The sequence below is a fragment of the Myotis davidii genome, unplaced genomic scaffold (genome assembly GCF_000327345.1).
Source record: "Myotis davidii unplaced genomic scaffold, ASM32734v1 scaffold26, whole genome shotgun sequence".
Classification (NCBI taxonomy): Eukaryota; Metazoa; Chordata; class Mammalia; order Chiroptera; family Vespertilionidae; genus Myotis; species Myotis davidii.
This window is the reverse complement of record NW_006299245.1, coordinates 4,375,566-4,382,440: the sequence shown is the minus strand read 5'-3', so window position 1 is coordinate 4,382,440 and position 6,875 is coordinate 4,375,566.

Genomic DNA, 6,875 nt, shown 5'->3' with positions numbered 1-6,875 from the left:
TGTTATCCATCTCCTCTATTCTTCATTTAAAAATTTTTTTTAATTGATTTCAGGGAGGAAGGGAGAAATAGAAACATCAGTGATGAGAGAGAATCATTGATTGGCTGCCTCCTGCCCAGCCCCTACTGGAGATTGAGCCCACAACCTGGGCATGTGCCCTTGACCTGAATCGAACTTGGGATCCTTTAGTCTGCAGGTCAATGCTCTATCCACTGAGCCAAAACGGCTAGGGCAGAAACAATTTTCTAATTATGAAAGTCCTAGATGGGGAAGAGAGGGAGAAGGGGAAAGAGAGCTTTTTTAAAGAAACAATAGCTTATAATTCCTCAAATTATTAGAGATATCTGGACATCTCTTAACAGATCTTCTCTAAGACATATTATAGTAAAACTATCAAATATCAAGGACAAAAAAATATCTTGGAAACAATAAGAAAAGAAACTTATAACTAATAAGGGAACCCCCATAAGGCTGTGAGAAGATTTCTCAGCATAAACCTTACATGCCAGTAAAGAGTGAATTGACATATTCTAAGTGCTGAGAGAGAGAAAAAAAATCAACGAAGAATACTCTATCCAGCATAGTTGTTCTTCAGGTGAGATAGACCCTCAAAGAAAAGTTGATGGAGTTCATCACAATTATGAGAGCACTGAATCCTGACCACTAGACCACCACAGAACCTGAGTTCATCACAATTAGACCTGCTTTATAAGAAATATTGAAAGGAGTTCTTCAAGTTGAAAATAAAGGACACAAATAAGGAACATGAAAATGTATAAAAATATATAAAAACTGGTAAAGTTCAACATATAGTTAACTTCAGGATAATCGAATGCTGTAATATGGTGGTATTTAAAATGCATAACACTAGTATAAAGGCTAAAGGACAAAAATTCTCTACAAGGCTAAAAGTCCTCTATTAAAAATAACTATAGCTATAATAATTTGTTGATGAACACACAATAAAAAGAATTCAATTGTGACATCAAAAATATAAAAGTAGAGGAAGTAAAAGTGTACTCAGTCAAGATGTTATCAGTGTAAAATAGACTGTTATAATTACACTAGAGGCCCGATGCATGAAATTTGTACAAGGGGCTCAGCCCTAGCAGCCCTGGCTGCCTCAGCCAGCCTTCACAACCCCTCACAGCCCCTTGCAGCCCCAGCTTCATCAGGAAGGTCATCTGGAAAGATGTCCAGAAGGTCGTTCAGCTGTTCAGTCTAATTAGCATATTAACTCTTTATTATATAGGATTATGTTTTATGTAAGTCTTATGGTAACCACAAAGCAAAAACCCACAGTAGATACACAAAAGATTAGAGAGGGATGATAATAAAGCATACCACTATGCAATATCATCAATTCACAAAGAAAAGTAGGAAGAGGAAGAAAGAAACAAGGCAATTACAAAACATCCAGAAAATGAGTAATGAAATGGCAGTAATAAGTTCTTACCTATCAAAAATTAATCCAAATGTAAATTGATTAAATTCTCCAATCAAAAGGCATAGAGTGGCTGAATGGATTCGCATGTGTTTTTTAAGACCACCCTATATACTGCCTACAAGAGATTCACTTCAGCTTTAAATACATATAGACTCAACGTAAAGGGATGGAAAACATATTTCATGCAAAATGAAGCAGGGGTACCTATACTTATATCTGAAGACTCAAAGTAAAGGGATGGAAAAAACATAATAAAAGGATGGAAAAACATAGTAAAGGGATGGAAAAACGTATTTCATGCAAAATGAAGCAGAAATATCTATACTTATATCTGAAAAATATAGACTTTAAGTCAAAAACTGTAACAAGAGATGGAAAAGTTATTATAGAATGATAAAAGGGTCATTTGCCAAGAGGATATAACAATTATAAATATACATGTACTAAACATAAGAACAGCTAAATATCTTAAGCAAATAGTAATAGCTCTGAAGGGAGAAAACAACAATATAATAAAAGTAGGGAACTCAAATACCACACTTTCAACAATGAATAGATCACTCAGACAGAAAATCATTAAGGAAACATTATATTTAAACTATACTTATATAACAAATGAATCTAACAGATATTTACAGAGCATTCCATTCTACAGCAGCAGAATATATATTCTTCTAAGTGCACATGGAACATTTTTCAGGATAATTCATATGGTATGTCACAAACCAGTTCTTAGCAAATTTTTGAAAATTGAAATCATACCAAGTGTCTTTACTGACCACAATGGTATAAAACTAGAAATCAGTAACAGGAGGAAAATTGGAAAATTCACAAATATGTGGAAATCAAACAGAACCCTCCTGAACAACCAATGGGTTAAAGAAGAAATCAAATAGAAACCAGAAACAATTTTTAAACACAAGTAAAAATGGAAACACAACATACCAAAACATATAGGATGCAACAACAACAATTCTAAAAGGAAGTGTACAGTGACAAATGCTATATTAAGAGCAGGAAATATATTTTTTTAAAAACTAACTTTACTTCAAGAAACTAGAAAATGAAGAAAAAACTAAGCCCAAAACAGGCAAAGGGAAGGAAATTATAAACATCAGAACAAAAATAAATGAAATAGAGACTAGAAAAACAATAGAAAGGATCAACAAAACTAAGAGTTGGCTTTTTAAAAAGATAAACAAAGTTGACAGACCAAGAAAAATAAAATAGAGAAGACTAAAAACACTGAATTCATAAATGAAAAAGAAGGCATTATGACATACCAGAGAAACACAAAGAATGATATGAGACAATTATGAACAGTTATAAGCTAACAAATAGGATAACCTAAAAAAATAGAGAAATTCTAGAAACATATAATGGACCCAAATTGAAACATGAAGAGATAGAAAATCCGAATAGACCAATAACAAGCAAAGGAATTGAATCTGTAATAAAAAATCTTTCAACATTTCTGGCCCATGTGGCTCAGTTGGTTGAAGTGTCCTCCCATGCACCAAAAGGTGGTGGGTTCGATTCCAGTCAGGGCACCTGCCTAGGTTGTGGGTTCGATTCCCAGTTAGACGTTTGCAGGAGGCAATTGACCAATGTTTCTCTCACACTGGAGTGTTTCTCTCTCTCTCTCTCTCTCTCTCTCTCTCTCTCTCTCTCTCTCTCTCTCTCATTCTCTCTCTCCTCTCTCTCTCTCTCCCCTTCTCTCTAAAATCAATCAAAAATTCTTTCCACAAGTAAAAGCCCAGGAACAGAAGGTTTTTCTGGTAATTGTACCAAGCATTTAAAGAAGAATGAATGCTAATCATTTTCAAACTTTTCTAAAAGTAGAAGAGGAGTAAATACTTCCCAACTCATTTTACAAGGTCATGATTACCCTGATTCCAAACTCAGGTAAGGAATAAAGGCCAAAATCCCTGAAGAATATAGACGCAAATATTCTCAGCAAAATACTAACAAATCAAATTTTTAAAATAAGTTAAATAGTGTTATACACCATGATTAAGTGGGATTTATCTTTAGAATGCAAGTGTAGTTCAATATAATCAAATAAAAAAATGCGATACACCACATAACTATAATTAAAAATAAAAATCATATAGTTATCTCAATAGATGCAGAAAAAGCATTTGACAAAATACAATATCCTTTCATGATTAAAGTCTCACAAAATAAGTATAAAAGGAATGTACCTGAACATAACAAAGGCAATATATGACAGGTCCACAGCTAAAATCATACTAAATAAAAGTTTGAAAGTTGTGTTTTAAGATAAGAAACAAGACCAAAGTGTCCATTCTCACCACTATCATAGGGCTGGAGGTCCTAACCAGAGAAATTAAGCAAAAAATGAAATAAAAGACATGCAAATAGAAAAGGAAGAAGTAAAATTGTTTCTGTTTGCAGATGATCTGGTCTTCTACATAAAAAAATCCTGTTAGAAATGTTAGAACTAATCAATAAATTCAATCAATATACAAAATCAACATACAGAAATGAGTTGTGTTTCTAAAGATAACAATTAAATATTTGAAAAATATTCAGAAAACAATTTATTTACAATAGCATTAAGAAATATAAAATGCTTAGGAATAAATTTAAACAAAAAGCTAAAAGATCTGTACATGAAAACTATAGGACTTTGATTAAAGAAATTGAAGAAGATACAAATAAATAAAAATATATCTCAAGTTTATGCATCAGAAAAGTTAATATTGTTAAAATATCTGTAATGCTCCAAACATAGATTCAATGAAATCTCTATCAAAATTCCAATTATCATTTTTCACCAAAATAGAAAAAACAATTCTAAAATTTGTATTTTTGTGTATAAAACCACAAAAGTTTCTAAAGAGCTAAAACAATTGGAGAAAGAAGAAAAAAACTGGAGGTGCCATACTTCCTAATTCCAAACTATATTACAAAGCTACAGTAATCAAAACAGTATACACTGGCATAAAAATAAACACATAGATCAATGAAACAGAACTGATAACACCACAATAAGTCCTTCAACATATGGTCATTCATATTTGACAAGGGAGTCAAGAGGATTCCATGGAAAAAAGACAGTCTCTTAAAGAAATGGTGTTAGGAAAACTGTATAATCACATGCAGAATGAAAGCATACCCCTATCTTATACTATAGTCAAAAATTAACCCAAAGTGAATGAAAGACTTAAATTTAAACCTGAAACAGTAAAACCCCTAGAAGTAAACATAAGAAAAATCATCTTGACATTGATTTGGCAACACATTTTTTAATATGATACAAAAGCACAAGCAACAAAAACAAAACGAAAAACTAGGACTACATCAAAATAAAAGGCTTTGCCACAGCAAAAGAAACAACAAAATGAAAATGCAACCTATGAAATAGAACATATTTGTAATCCATGTATCAATAAGGGATTAATATATAAAACATATAAATAACTCATGCAACTAAATAGCAAGTAAACAAACAATCCAATTGAAACATTGGCATAGGAACTGAATAGTCACATTTTCAAAGAAAACATACAAATGGCCAATAGGAACATGGAAAGATTCTCAGTGTTACTAACTAGAGGCCTGATGCATGAAATTGTGCAAGAGTAGGCTTTCCTTCCCACGGCTGCCAGCACCAGCTTCCCTCTGGCATCCAGGACCCAGGATTCCCTCCGGCCCCAGGCACCCAGGACAGGGCTTCCCTCACAGCCATGGCTTTGTCTGGAAGGACATCCAGTCTAATTAGTATATTATGCTTTTATTATTATAGATGGTGAGGAAAAGGCAAGTCAAAACCACTATATCACCTCACACTCATTAGGATGGCTCTTGTCAAAAAGACAAGAGATAACAAGTGTTGATGAAGATATGGAGAAAAGGGAACAGTATTGTTAGAAATGTAAATTGGTATAGCCACTATGTAAAACAGTGTGGATTTACCCCAAAAATTAAAACTAGGATTACCACAAAGAATTGAAATCAGGGTATTGAAAATATTTCTGCATTTTCATGTTCATTGCAGCATTATTCACAGTAGCGCAAGTCTAGAAACAACCTTTACAGATGAATGGGTAAAGATTTTATCTATATCTATATCTATATCTATACCTATATCTCTATAGTACATATATAAATATAGATATGAAATTATATGTTATGTGTATATGTGCGTATATATATGCATTTATGTATATAAATATGTCTATATGTGAATATTATTTAGCCAGGAGAAATAAGGAAATCCTGCCATTTGCAACAGCATGAATAGACCTGAAAGCCTAATGCTAAGTGAAATAATTTAGACAGAGAAAGACAAATGCTGTATGATATCTCTTGTATTTGAAATCTATAAAAGTGATGCTCATAGAAACAGTAGACTGGATGGTTGTTAGGGGCTGAAAGATGGAGAAAATGAGGAGATAGCAGTAAAAGGGTGCAAATTTCCAGTTGTAAGATACGTTCTGGGTTTCTAATTATGTCATAGTGACTACAGTTAACAATACCATATTATGTACCTGAAAATCTAAGAGATCTTTAATGTTCTCACCAGGAAAAAAAATGTAATTACTCAAAACTGCCTGGTACTGACACAATAACAGACATATAAACCAATGGAACAGAACAGAAAACCCAGAAATCAACCCAAGCTATTTTACTCAATTAATATTTGACAAAGGAGGCAAGAGCATACAATGGAGTCAAGACAATATCTTCAATCAATGGTGTTGGGAAAATTGGACAGATACATGCACAAAAAATGAAACTAGACCACCAACTTACACCATACACAAAAATAAACTCAAAACGGATAAAGGACTTAAATGTAAGATGAGAAACCACAAAAATCCTAGAAGAAGCCATAGGCAGCAAAATAGCAGACATTTGTAGTAGGAATGTCTTTACTGACACAGCTCCTAGGGCGATGGAAACTAAGGAGAAAAATAAACAAATGGGACTACATCAAAATAAAAAACACAGCAAAAGCCCTAACTGGTTTGGCTCAGTGGATAGAGCGTCGGCCTGCAGACTGAAAGATCCCAGGTTCGATTCTGGTCAAGGGCATGTACCTTGGTTGTGGGTACATCCCCAGTAGGAGGCGTGCAGGAGGCAGCTGATGGATGTTTCTCTCTCATCGATGTTTCTAATTCTCTATCCCTCTCCCTTCGTCTCTGTAAAAATTCAATAAAGTATATTTTTTTAAAAAAAGTACAGCAAAAGAAATCAGCAACCAAACAACAAGAAAGCCCACTGCATGGGAGAACATATTTGCCAATGCTATCTCTGATAAGGGTTTAATCTCCAACATTTATAGGGAACTCATACAACTTAACAAAAGGAAGATAAACAATCCAATAAAAAAAAAATAATGGACAAAGGACCTAAATAGACACTTTTCAAAAGAGGACATACAGAAGGCCAAGAGACA